Source organism: Amia ocellicauda (genome assembly GCF_036373705.1).
Source record: "Amia ocellicauda isolate fAmiCal2 chromosome 11 unlocalized genomic scaffold, fAmiCal2.hap1 SUPER_11_unloc_4, whole genome shotgun sequence".
Taxonomy (NCBI): Eukaryota; Metazoa; Chordata; class Actinopteri; order Amiiformes; family Amiidae; genus Amia; species Amia ocellicauda.
The window spans coordinates 800,194-815,134 of record NW_027102662.1 but is presented as its reverse complement, the minus strand read 5'-3'; the positions used below and the strand labels follow the sequence as shown (position 1 = coordinate 815,134).

The window sequence follows — 14,941 nt, the reverse complement described above, 5'->3', positions numbered from 1 at the left end:
TCACGATACAAGGAGGTTATTATGACAATGTGGATAAAATATTAGATGAGATGCATAAACAGTTCTCAGAAGGCACCCCCAACATCAAGCTATATTACAACCCTATTAAAAACAGAGTGTACAAGGTGTCAAAACCAGGTATTAGCATTCAAACCAGCGGCCAACTGGGGCGTATATTTGGGTTCTATTCTAACACAGAGAGCAGGTTCTCAGAAGTGGTGGGGCGGCTTTTACACTCTTTATGTGTATACGGATATCATAACCCACCAGAGGGTCTGGGATAGTTATGTCCCCCTTTTGAGAAATGTACTTATTAAAGGTAAAAGCAATGACATGGTCACAATTACTTATGACAAACCACACTACGTACCAGTCTCAAAGACCCACTTTGACAACATCACGATCGAAGTAAAATCGGATCAGAATATCAACGTACCCTTCCGCTTCGGTAAAGTTAATGTCAAACTACATTTTCGACCCCTGAAACAGTTTGTACATTATTAAAATGGCTACCTCGAGGGGTTATGTAGATCCTAGCGCCTATGTGGATTATTACAAGATGCAAGATGGAACGGCTTGCCCGGTATTGTAGGAGCCCCCACAATGTATGGCGCCGGTCTAGGAGGACTCTTTCGTGGTCTCTTTAGAATGGCCATACCCCTGCTTAAGAGAGGCTTTGCTATAGCCAGACCCCACTTGAAATCATTGGCTAAAAATATTGTTAGTGACGTGTTCACCAATGTTATGAACCGGGCAGCTAGCCATGAGCATCAGGAGGGTTCGGGTCTCATGGTAATGGCGAGGAGGGGGGGTAAAAGAAGAAACAGCATGTGTCCACCAGGGGGCGACAAAGATCCATGGCTAACAAAAAACGAAGAATCTCTCATTCTCCAACATATCGTGGAAACACTCGGAGAAGGAAGCAGCACAAGAAAAAACCTGCAAAAAGAAAGTCTCAAAGAAAGAAAAATAGAGCCTCAGGATACATCTTTTAAACATGTCTTTTTTCCACAGTCTATCGGAAGAATGCGTCAAATCAGAACTGGATCTGTTTACAGTTCCACACACTCAAACGAGTATAGATAAGAGCATATATGTAGAGATTCCCCCTCTTTCTGCAATTTCAGACACGGCCCCTCTGGAGTTTTTTATAGCTGGCAATGGCGAGGATTATATTGATTTGAATAACACATTTATTTTAATGAACTGTAAAGTGACTGATGAGGATGGCGATGCAATCGAGAAGACGACCAACGCTGGGGTCATCAATTACCCGGTGGCCACCATGTTTTCACAGGTGGATGTGACCCTGGGAGATCGGCTCATTAGTCAAAGCAGCAATACTTACCCCTATAGAGCCATGATGGAGTGTATACTTAATTATAGTGAGGAGACCCTAAGCAAACAGTTCAGCCCCGGCCTTTTCTTCAAAGACATCCCGGAAGCTATGGACGACAAGGATCCAGAGGGACTCAATAAGGGTTTGCAAAAAAGAACGGCCTCTTCAACAGAAGGGAGGACCTTTGAGCTAATGGGGCATATCCATGCAGACATATTTTTCCAAGAAAAACTCATGCTCAACGGGGTAGACATTAAAATTAAAATGATCCGTAGTAAAAGTGCTTTTTGTCTGATGACCCCTGATACTGAAAAATATAAACTGACCATATTATCGGCCTCGCTGTTTGTGAAAAAAGTGTCCGTCTCCCCGGCGGTTAAACTAGGACACGCGCAGGCGTTAATGACGGCAAACGCCGAGTACCCGATCGAAAGAGTCTATATGAAAGTCCACAGAATCCCCGCAGGGACACGGGTGATGAACCAGGAGAATCTGTTTCTAGGACAGCTCCCAAAACAGGTTATTATAGGCCTCATGGATAATGATGCATTTACCGGGGTTTACAACAAGAACCCCTTTAACTTTAAAGATTATAATGCGGAATTTATAGCGTTGTACGTCGATGGTGTGCAGGTTCCATCCAGACCTTTTCAAGCTGACTTTGAAAACGGCAATGCGGTTCGTGAATATTACAGTCTAGTACTGGCCACGGGTCGCCATCTCAAGGATCAAACTCTACTGATCGATCGCCGGGAATACTGCAGCGGTTACACCTTGTACGGTTTCAACCTGACCCCTGACGAAGAGTGTGGACAACATTTTTCACTGATGAAGACGGGCAATATGCGTTTGGAGATGCGTTTCAAGCAGCCTCTACCACGCACTGTAAATATGGTCGTGTATGCTGTGTTTGACAACATTATTGAGGTGAATCAGAGGAGAAACGTTCTGTATGATTATTATTAAAATGAACACCAGAGAGCTCAACCACATCATGAATGCCCTGGCCGGCTCACGGAAACTGTTTCAAGGAGTCTACGCCTGCGATCAGCTGCCTAAATTTAAGATCAAGAATTTACCTGCAATGTACATAATCAACACATACCCTAAAAACATGCCCGGAGAACATTGGCTGGCTATTTATCTAAGGGAGGACCACCGTGGTGAATTTTTTGATTCCTATGCAAACCCCCCGGATTTCAGACCTTTCCCTCGGAAGATCAATAACTTTCTGCTCAACAACTGTCAAGAAACCATTTACAGCGGTCGTCAAGTACAAAGTCTTCAGACCTTCACTTGTGGTCAACACTGTGTGTTTTTCTTATATCATAGATCTAATGGAAGGTCATACCCCGATATTATGGCCTTGTACAGTGAGGATTTAGGCCAAAATGATAAAAAAGTGGCAGAGTTTGTCAGGACACTGTGGACCCCCCCTTATAACACAATGACTTACGACCCTGGCCAGCCATGTATACAGATGGGGTGTTCTTGTGAGGATTTTAAAAGATGTCATGCGTGTTAAGGTGAAAAAATAATGAAAACAGCCTTTGAATCATTAGTTTTTGTTTTTATTCAATACAATTCTTATACAAAGCAGGGGTTATGTTATAAATAAATGTACAACATTTGAAAAATAAATAAATAAAAAAAAAAATTGTTTGTCGGGTCATTATTTACAGGGGAGACAAATAAAAACATGAGATTAAAAAGCTTCCCAACGATGGATAGATCCTGAGGATGGTCGCTCAGCACGGTCAGAGTAATGAGATATCGGAGTCAGATCAGGCTCCACCTCTTTACACAGACGGATTTTTTGTCGCGTTTCCTGGTTAGGAACTGTGGATTGGGGCATGTTCAGACAGGCCATCGCCTGTAGGAAAGCATTCCAGCCTACAGGTCGGCGACTATCGGGTACCTTATTAGTGCTAGTGACACTCTTCAACAAATCAAACATGTGTGAACCTTTGATCAGTTGTCCTTTAAAAACAAATTCACCCTGTTCATTCCAAGCCGTTACCCGCGGTTTCTGAACCATTTTGTGCAGGATATATTCTGCATGTCTTTTGCTTCTGGCCGGCATGTTTCTCAAAACATCCGTTACAACACCTCCCTCTGAACTCTCAACAGGTTCGGTCACCGCAACATCTTTATCAACCGTACCTCCCGCATCAGCCCCAGAACCATTTTCTTGAGAGGCCATGGTTAAAGTTAAAATGTTTTGATCTTTTTCACCCTGTCTAACCAGACGGAGGTAGCGCTGTAAAGTGTTGGTATACAACTGGGCTTTGGAATACTGATTTAAATCGGCCCTGGCCTGTATAGCTTTCATTTCAGAGTTCAGGTTGTTTTCGGCCGTTTGTCTAATGGGCTCTGGCCCGAAAACATTTTTTCTCAGTTTCTCAAGCTGCTCCTGAGGGATCAAAAACATTTTCTGAGGATATTCCATTATTAACCCACTCTGGAAGCTAGAAGACTGGTTAGGAAAGGCACGGCTATGCTCAACAGCGGTACTATAAAACCCCCGGTTTGATTAATCTTCTTTCTTTTTCTTTTAATAGAATACTTCTTATTAGCGATGATCTTGATAACCGCTTTTTGTTTTTTGAGTTTAGAATGTTGAGAAGGGGTTAGGGGTATATTACCGCGTAAGATGTTAAAAGCTATTTCACACAGGGTCTCGATCAAATCCGAGGGGGCCCCTGCCAGCACAGCTTTCCTATGGCGCGGGCTCCCCTCAAATAACATTTGCAAAAGCGGCAGATTTCTTTTAATCCGAACAGACATTCTTATTTATTTCCTTTTCTTTAGCACATACACTGCCGGCCAATCGGGCGGGCACAAACCTGTTCTGAGGCGAAAGTCTTCTGGGGTTTGTGCTTTTAAGTCCGCAATCAAGTACCCGTAGGGTTTTTTGGTGGCATCCTCAAATGCCTCCAAAAAGAACTTGGTCTGGTTAGGGTACATTTGACGAGCCACGACGGTGACCTGTAGTTTATCTCTGGGGTTTTTAAAAAGAATTATATCATTGGCATTTAAATTAATAGTGCGGCTTTTTTTACCTTGAAAAAATAGATTTTGAACTAAATAAATAATACTTAAATTCCTATGATGAGTGTACTTTGTGAAAGCTTTTTCCACTTCACTGTTGTCACCGGCCTGCTCCATCAGGTCATCAAGGATCACTAGATTAGTTTGACCGGGCGGGAACAAGTCATCGTCACACAACGAGGCGGGGAGACCTTGCACAAATTTCAGATTATTTTTTTTCGAAGCCAAATCATCGTAGAGAGGTTGCCAGCAAGAGTAACACCACACTATGTTGTCAAGAGCTTGGGACACGGTTGCGTCCACATCTTCTATGATGTTCTTTATAAGATAGCTCTTCCCCGAATTGGAGGGACCGGCTATAATACAGGAGAAAGGGTGTTGAAGTCTGTTATCAAAACCACCGCTAATATCCATAAGGCAGAGTGGTATAATCAGTCTTCAACACTCTTTTATTGTACACCACCCTGAACCATTTGTTTAGTGATCTATTTTACAACGTGTACCCCTTTTTATTGCGATAGATCTGATTTCCGGCTGTAATAATCTCACGAGGAGGCGCGTCTTTCTCGGTTAAAAAACTTTCTACCAGGGTCGTCAGAGACTTGATGTTAATGAGCTTGATGTTACAGTGGTTCAGAGTGAAACCCTTAACTTTCATACAGGTCTTACCCGCAGCCGTTCTGTATGCGTAAGTCTTAGGACCCCCTGAAACAAACTCCACTATGTGGTCCTGAGGATCTAGTTCACTCGTTAACTCCCCAAGGTAGTCCCCGAGGGGAGGGACCCAATCCCCTGGCCTGGTGACAAAGATTACAGAGTCAGTATCTTGATAGAGCGTGCGTTCCTGCAACTGATCCATTAAGTTGTACAGTTCAAGCTGGGCGTAAGCCGTGGTAAAAACCGCTATGAAAACATTAACGTTCCCCTGTTTGGTGGGGAAATCTTTAGGGGCCCTCCACTGGACCTGTGCCACGTGGTCATTTAAGAATTGAAAGTGTGATACTGCATGTTGTTTGGTAAACATAAATTCTATAAACTGTTTAGGGGTTTTAATCAAGGTTGTGTTTAGACGGTAATTTCTTTCCCCAAACTTACCCCACAGACTGTTTAAAATCAGTTTGGACATTTGTCTCTTGGCGGGGTTTACAGTTATGTTCCCCAGCTCTAGACAGATCCCTTCCTTTTCAAAATATTGCTGAACATATCGCTCTTTGGCCGCGGAGTCAACACACCATGAGGGATAGCCCGATGCCTCCTGTTTCCCTTTCAGATGGGTCATAATGTAATCAGCAAAAAGAGTATCAGGTTTTTCAGAAAAATGCCAAACCTCATACACCTTACCGACTCTGTAACCTTTCTCCACCGCCTTGTCAAGCTCAATGCTACACCAGACACCCGTCAGCGCTCTCTCTTCATCACTGTGCAGACAAGAGGTAGTTTGATTTTCAGTTTCCACACACGTTCTACACAGAGGGAACATCAATTTTCCCGAACAACTGTAAGGCAACACGTGTAAGAACAGCTCGCGAGGAGGGTACATGGTGACTTTGATCAAACCAAAGTAATGTCCGATTTCGAGAAAGTCACGATAAACAATGGTTGGACGCCCCACCGGGTACATTTTGGTCTTGTTGACATAAGGGTACAGACTGGTGAAATCATAGTAATCTACTCTCTCACCCTCCTTTACCTCATAATGTAAACAGAGGGCGTTGGTACGACCCCCAAATAACGCATCCCGGGGCTCTAGACGTTCAGGAAAGTCCAAGGTTTCCATAAACCGTTGTACCCCCGCATCCTGTTGCTTCAGGGTCGTCCACTCGTGTTCCCAAATCACCAGCACGTTCAAACCATAGGTGTTTTTTAAAGTTTCAATTCGTTCCTGGAAATCATAGTACATATCACCGCAGAGTTTTTGTGTTACGGGGTTAAAGGTGTTTGGGTCGAAGCACTGAGGACAGCCATGGTAAATACAACCAGCAAACTCATAAGCGGTACGCCGCCCGAACACGTCGCTAAAACCGTCTAAGTAGTAAGGCTTTTGACTTCCCCTTGATTTAAAGCATGTCTGATGAAGATGTTATCCCGGGCACTCAGGTATTCCAGCCACTGTATGGAGACAGTCGAAAAGTTCTTTTGTCTAGCACGATAGTTGTCAGAAGTGGTGACCGCTATAGTGTTTTTCTGCAAGAAATTGGACCGATACATTTTCATGCAGAGAGACGCTATGGTCACACTTTGCAAAGGGTCGAGACCCGATGTGTTGATAACCTCGGCGCAGAAACGCACACAGGCTTCTTTAAGGATCACCACATCATTTTTACAATAAGCGGCCATCTCTTCTCGGAAATCAAAAACACCTCCCTTAACCGTATTGTACCATTTAAAGAATTCCTCCCTCTCATGAGACATCATAGTAACAACCCCATAATAAGAGGCGGGCGGGTAGGACCCTCGATAATTTTGAGTGTCCTTAGTATTAAAAAAATGGCAGAACCAACCTTTCTTCTGAGCCTCAAAACCCAGAGCCTTAGGCAAAGCGCTCAATTTCATGGGGAGGAAATTTAACGAGTCTATGTAACGTTAGTTGAAAGCTTCGTCGGTGAAACACATGATCTTGCTACCCTGAGCTATTATTTTTGGGGTCACCCCATTTTCCACCAGATACTTCATCAAAATGTAAGAATCATAACCCTTAGCATTGTGGGCAATAAATGTGTAATTGAGGTATTTTGGACCGCGATACCGCGTAAAGAAATCCCTGACACAACTCTCACCGCTAGCTGACCACTCACGATCCAACATGTCAATACAGTGTATATAATTAATTATAATTGTGCGGCGGCTCCTTTTTAACCGGCTGAATAAAGCACTGGTGTTCGGACCCCGGGGTTAAATCAGCATTACAGATCCTGCATCTCGGCTCCAGACATTTGTGTGGTTTAACCTCATGAAAACGGTACTGGAGGCAACACTGCGGGCAATATTTAGTTTGATCACAATAACTCAGTTTTTTAACCCCCTCAGAAGCGGCCCTCTGTACCTTATGCTCGGAAAAACAGAACGCAGAGAGACAAATCCTTAAGCAATCTTTTCATCGGATGGTAGGGGCCAAACCCTTACAACATTGCGGATTGAATCAGACGTTACAGTAACCGTCACAGCGGTGCTTAAGCTTATCATTGAAGGCCTTATAACAACAATGACAAACATACGAACAACCCAAAAAAGCCGTCAAACTCTTTATTCCAAAGTAATGACTATCACTTAGGAAGAGAAACAGTGTCTGTGTATGGGTTTCAGGATGTGTCTGAAATTTCACAAATACTTCCTTTACCTCACAACGGTACCACACAACAATTTTTAAAGACAACAACTCCTCAAACTTGGTGATGTCTGAAAAGGCAACCATCTGTTGAGAGTTTAAGCCGGCCCTCTGATGAAGCATTAAAGCCTCTTGCAGAGCTTGGGGTTCAGGCATGTCGGGGGTGAGTAGTTTTATTAAACTGTAAGCAAAACAGAGCTTATTGTCCCCACTGGAACTCACCACTAATTGCCTGAGCTTGGTCCTAATTATGTCGTTCTTCAAGCATTTCGACAGTCTTCTAAGCGCCCCACCCTCAGGGTTACGAACCACATTCATTACCAGAGACAGACTTTCATCAGCTATGATGGCTGCGTTACTTTGCAATAACGCTTCGATTTTAGCCAGACGTCTAAATTATCTCCACTCAGCATTACAGATAGGTTGCTAAACAAATCATCCCCTCTGAGTTCTAACTGTACAACATCTCGAGGTCTGACCCTTTCAGCAACCTGTTCAAGCATTTTCTGCAAGGCCTCGTGTATGTTGACAAATATTTCTGCATAATTGTCACAATTTAAAAGTTCTGCAAAATTAAAACGCTGAATCATTTCAAAATTGTTATAGGCCGGTCTATCTATAATCACGGGATCACTGGTACTCTTGGACACATCATCATTTTGAACAAAGCCTTCACCCCCTACATTCTCACAGAGCATGTCCTCCACAGCCTTATCAGTCTCAGAACCCTCCACATTCCGAACACCCCCACTGCTGACATCTACAAAACCCCCTTTTTGAGTAGGCTCATTTAAAGCCTGTAAAAGTCCTTCAAAGATATCCAACCGGTTAATGTCAAGACCCTCCTCTATAGTGATGGCTGCTTCTGCCGCCATCCTGTGTTCTAATTGTCTCAAATCATTTATAATAGGGGCAGAATTTGGTAGGGGTAGCTCCTCCAAAGCCTCCACCATTTCAAACAAATCGGGGTGAACTAGGGGGTGAACCTCTATAAGCGCTACCGGTGGGAGGTGGTTATTTAGATCATTGACCATCTGTAACAGGTCGGGGTTCACCGGTAAGTCTGTTAATTCACATTCTATCGGTGGTAATTGGGGGTTATTTAAATCATTTATCATTTGTAATAGTTCCAGGTTCATTGGGACATCAGAGGAGTTCACAACAGGGCCGGGGATGTTCTCTCGGGAAGGTCTTTTTGGGGCCCTAGCTTGTTCATAATCCTTTAGTTTGTGAGTTCTTTTACCAAGTCAGGACATTTTTTAATTTATTTTTTATTTTTCCAACAACCCACAATAGTAAGGCGTTTTGTGTCTATTAAAACATTAAATACAGTACAATTCGTTAGTAAGGGTATTAATAAGGGTGTTTTGGCTCTCTATCAGCAGGTTTTGCCCCACTAACACAAGTCTTTGATTTTGTAACAAAGTATGTAGCAACTCATGACGACCTTCAGTAAGTAGCTCCGGGGGCTGGTGGCCTGGCTCAGCTTCAAAGGATGGTCGCTCCGGTAAATCTCGGTCGAAGGAGGCAGGGAGCGAGCGTATACTCATGGACGGAGACCAAGAAGGCCTTTGCGGTGACACCCTGGCCAAGCGCGGGGTACTGTTCAGCGTTTCTGTAGCCAAGAAACGGGTCTGGGGGGACGATGTTGAAACCAGGCCGTCGTTGGGTGGTGTGTCAGCCCTGACTGACGGCGACCCCTGAGGTTGTTGGATGCCTGTATTTGTTCCGCCCGACAATGCGGCGGGCTGAATCTGGGGTGTTGAATTACCCCCAGAAGGCTGTGGCCTGAGTAGATGTTGGGGGGTCTCCAAGACCACCGTGGGGGATCCTCTCGGTGATGTCACCGGGGAAGATGTTTGATCCCACTTAGACGGGGTAATTGTCCTCAATAGCTCATCCACAGAAGAGTCTTGGGAAGAATAAAAATATACATTACATTTACATCTTTAAACGGCGACAGAAATCAAACTTAAAACAACATGTCCAGGACATTCAAAACCTTTAGCTTTTTTAGACCTTTGAAAATAGCCTTAGACATTCACTACAACGCCTTATTATTTACAGACAATATATTTATTAGGACTTGATAATAAATGTAAAACAGAGAAGCCGCTGTAAATAAACTGTTTCTTAAATGTTTCTTTAAAAACTGTAATATTGTTAATAAAACACACACACACACAACAACATTTCATTTTTAAACGAACCTTCCAAGTGTTAACGCTTCCTGATCCCGGGACTTCCTGTTTCACAAACGTTTTCACGATCTGTTTAAATATTAAATACAATGAACACCTTCAAGCCTTTTCCTACAACCACTTTAAAACAGAAGTATAATAGCGGGAGATAAGCCAAACAACTTACTAAACCCTTTCGGACGGCTTTACTTCCTATCCAGACGGTACGACAATCGGTCATTTCTAAACACGTTCCCCAGAAACAAGCCTAGATCTGTCCGGACTTCTAAAGATCTTTCCCAGAACCCCCCGCCCTACAGGAAACGGTCACCCATCGCTTAAATATTAGCCCTCAACGTGCAAACAAAGCCCTTTTAAAAACATTAAAGTTTGAAAGATCTTACTTACCTCCACAGAATAATCGTTTCTTATGTTTTTCGGCTGGTTTAGCTTTTTGCACCGCTGTGAAGGTAAGAGACATGTTTAACCTTTAACCACACCGCTTTATAAAAAGATTTAACCTCTTACAGGCTGCAGACATATACTCACAGCTATCAGATACCGGGGCTGACAGCCTTTCAGATTCTTGAAAGGTTACGGTTCTCGAAGGTAAAACGAAACAAGCCCTCGATGTGGAAGGCCTTTCGTTGTCTCGAACCACGTTTCTTAATACTGTTAGACAGGATAATTTTTTTAAAATTAACAAAACTGGACTCAAACATCTTACAGAAACGTTATACAAACAAACAGGGGTTTAGTTCTTACCCGGTCGGCAGACAGCCTGTCTAGGGACAACCACTTCTCTTGGTCGAGACATTAATCACAGGCCTTTCGATAGTTTCTGTGTAATTAAAGAGACCGGCATTAATATATATTAAAACGTTTTCATAACTCTAATGAGCCGCTTCAAAACCACACACACCCATACATAAGAACCCATGAGCGCAAACACAAAAATCTTACCGTCGTTGTTCCAGATGATCTCCTCAGCGTTGGGAATTAACTCCTGTTGACTGGCTGAAAAATAATTTTACAGAACTTAAAACAAATGTTATAGCCTTATTTACAATACATGCACACAACACGCTCTGAGTCAATGAAAATAATCTGAAGACTTGCCTAAAAACTCGTTTAAATCGAAGTCGCTGATGTTGTTTCCGGACATTGTTGATCTTTAGACTTAAATCGAAAGGTCAGTATGAGTCTGTCGAGCTGAAGACCAGACCTTCATACTTATACTGATGGCCACATGCCGGATCTGCTTGTAAGGCATTGTTCTGGTCTGGCCTTTGTGCCGCCCTGTTACCAATTAACATATCAAAACCAACCAATAAAATGACACTGCATCAAATTTCAAATAGAAACCAAGATGGAGACGATCTCTTCCTCTCTACTCTAAACTTTTATTAGAACCTTTAGGTCTCTCAAAAAAACATTTTTAAGCATCAAGACCTATAGTCAACAAACCACTAAGAATATTTCAGGCCTTTATAAGCGCTAAAAAACAACCTGAGCCAAGAAAATAACTATAAAGATCTAAAATAACTAGCGCTTTTACAGTGATTTTTTTTTTTTTTTTTAATAGCGATGCTTTGTTTGGTATTAAACAAGTCACAAACTACTCAGAACAGCGTTTATCCCCGCAAAAGAGATATTTGGGTTTATTTTACAAAGCTTATAAATTATATAGGTTAAAAGTATTCTGAATGTTTTGATACCACACGCCATACCTACTGTTGTCTGAGCCCACCCCCGCCCCCCATGGTGTGAGTGATTTAGCCTTGAGTGTTGTGATCTATTTAGCATTGAGTGATCAGTTGTTTTTATTTTTTAAACGATTCCTTATCATCAGGGATTGAGACTGCTAAAATACCTTAAAAGCATATCCTTATCTTAAGTCTAACTCCTATGAGCTTTAAGACCCTAGAATGTATTTAAGTAAAACGACTGAACACATTATGTGAGAGATAAAATATAACCACAGCTTTTTTTTTTTTTTTTTTACAAAAACAATTAACCTATACACACAAACACCCACACACACACCCTCTTTTTTAATTTTATTTTTAATTAAATTTGAGGGGAGAGACAGAGCCAGATACAGTGTGGATAACATAAGTACCCTATGCAAAACAGGCATTGTTAGGACCTGGGATCATAACAGACAACAGAACTTGTTGATCTTATAAAATGATTGGGCGAGAGAGAGAGAGAGACAGACAGAGACAGTGTGAATATGATAAACGCACTATTCAAAACTGGCATTGTTAAGACCTGGGACCATTACAGACAACAGAACTTGTTGATCTTATAACGGTTTAGATTTACTAAACCATTACATGTATATTTAAAAAAGACCCCCAAACACTACAGGAAGAGCCGACCCATTCACACTCTACAGTTGACCAACAAGAACAACAAGAACAACAGGTTATGGGCGGCCTTGTTGTTCAGGGTTTTATGGGTGTACACTTTCTGACGGATATGACGTAGGAATAATTAAGGAAATAACTCTACCTAAAATCACGCCCCCCAATTATGACGTAGGAATATTAATAAGCTTAGGGCATACGTCATAACAAAATAGGCCGCGCCCATAAAACTCTACCATCTACTCATAAGAGTAACAGCAATGTCGCCGATCCTGCTACGGTCGTATTGTAACAGCAACAACATGTATCGATTTTAAAAGTGTCAGTTCCAGCGCCTCGCAAAGCTACCCTTCTGCGATCGTTTGTTCTCAAGGTCAGGATTTCTTGCCACTCCGAGGAAGAGAAAACTACAGCCAGCCTTGGGGCAGAGAGATGGGGAGGGGTAACACGGCACTGGCACATGTGCACCGCGGGTTGTTTCCACCCGGTTTCGAACCGGGGACCTTTCACGTGTGAGGCGAACGTGATAGCCACTACACTACGGAAACCGCCCCGTCCTGGTGTTTCGAATGGCTCCCATCGAAGCCGGCTGGTAAAACACACACAGGCGTTTCCCGTGGGCCAGCCTGTGAGATAAAGGTTTCTATTTTCACTGACCTATTTTGCATTGCTCAAGGGCACATCAGGACACTTTGGAAACTCTTTCAAAGGAAGAACGCCCTGAGCTATGACAAGACTAACACTTACCCCAACAAGGTGATGCTCAATGGCTTGTTCAAACAGCTGCTGCTCGTCTTGTGCCACCATCAGACAATCACAGAGCTATTGTGCCTTCTACACCTTACGGTAGCTACAAATCTAACTACTGCTTTACTTTAACAATAATAATGACGGCGACCACGACGACAACAAGAACAACAAGAAAAACAAGAACAACAACAACAACAAGAACAAGAACAACAACATCATCATCAGATTTTAATTAAAAGTGGCTACACCAGTGTTAACAATTTCAACCTGTCGACGGACGGACGCTCTGAGTGCACCGATTTCGGGACACTTCGGAAACTCTTTCAAAGGCAGGACGCCCTGCGCTCAGACAGTGCCTGCACTTAACCCAACAAGGTGATGCTGAATGGCTTGTTCAAACGGCTGGTGGTCTTCCGTCACCACCAGACTATCAGAGCTATACTGCGCCTTCAACTACATAAGAGTAACTGCAATGTCGCCGATCCTGCTACGGTCGAATTGTAACAGCAACAACATGTATCGATTTTAAAAGTGTCAGTTCCAGCGCCTCGCAAAGCTACCCTTCTGCGATCGTTTGTTCTCAAGGTCAGGATTTCTTGACACTCAGAGGAAGAGAAAACGACAGCCACCCTTGGGGCAGAGAGATGGGGGACGGGTAACACGGCACTGGCACGCGTGCACCGCGGGTTGTTTCCACCCGGTTTCGAACCGGGGACCTTACGCGTGTGAAGCGAACGTGATAGCCACTACACTACGCAAACCAACCCGGCCTGGTGTTTCGAATAACTCCTATCGAAGCCGGCTGGTAAAACGTACACAGGCGTTTCCCGTGGGCCAGCCTGTGAGATAAAGGTTTCTATTTTCACTGACCTATTTTGCATTGCTCAAGGGCACATCAGGACACTTTGGAAACTCTTTCAAAGGAAGAACGCCCTGAGCAATGACAAGACTTACACTTACCCCAACAAGGTGATGCTCAATGGCATGTTCAAACAGCTGCTGCTCGTCTTGTGCCACCATCAGACAATCACAGAGCTATTGTGCCTTCTGCACCTTACGGTAGCAACAAATCTAACTACTGCTTTACTTTAACATTAGTAATGACGGCGACTACGACGACAACAAGAACAACAACAAGAACAACAACATCATCATCATCATTATCATCAGATTTTAATTAAAAGTGGCTACACCAGCGTTTACAATTTCAACCTGTCGACGGACGGACGCTGTGAGTGCACCGATTTCGGGCACTCCAATGAAGAAAAGCTACCCACCGCCTCCGGGGAACCACGAGGGCAAGCAGGATGAAAAGGACCGGCCCACAGCAGGCTGTTTCCGCCCAGTTTCGAACCAGGGACCTTTCGCGCGTTAGGCAAACGTGATAACCGTTACACTACGGAAACTGACACCGCTGCCTCTTGCTTCGAACGGTTACCGTTGAAGCCTGCTGGTAAAACGTGCTCAGGCGTTTCAGGTCGGCTTGGCTATGAGATGGCGTCTGAAGTGCCGCGAAAGGATGCCATTTTCACTGACCTGTTTGGCATTGCAAAAGGCCACATCAGGACACTTCGGAAACTCTTTCAAAGGCAGGACGCCCTGCGCTCTGACAGTGCCTGCACTTAACCCAACAAGGTGATGCTGAATGGCTTGTTCAAACGGCTGGTGGTCTTCTGTCACCACCAGACTATCAGAGCTATACTGCGCCTTCAACTACATAAGAGTAGATAGTAGGGTTTTTTGGGCGCGGCCTATTTTGTTATGACGTATGCCCTAAGCTTATTAATATTCCTAAGTCATAATTGGGGGGCGTGATTTTAGGTAGAGTTATTTCCTTAATTATTCCTACGTCATATCCGTCAGAAAGTGTACACCCATAAAACCCTGAACAACAAGGCCACCCATAAATACCCCCACCCCTCTG

At 43.5% G+C, this 14,941-nt stretch overlaps 2 non-coding genes across 2 annotated transcripts; both read right to left on the bottom strand.

Annotated features, from left to right (window-relative positions):
• Positions 1-12,742: 12,742 nt before the first annotated feature.
• On the bottom strand, positions 12,743-12,815 carry trnav-cac (transfer RNA valine (anticodon CAC)). The gene has a single exon. It is a non-coding gene; the product is annotated as a tRNA-Val (tRNA).
• Positions 12,816-14,350: 1,535 nt separating this feature from the next.
• Positions 14,351-14,423, bottom strand: trnav-aac (transfer RNA valine (anticodon AAC)). The gene has a single exon. It is a non-coding gene; the product is annotated as a tRNA-Val (tRNA).
• Positions 14,424-14,941: the final 518 nt, after the last annotated feature.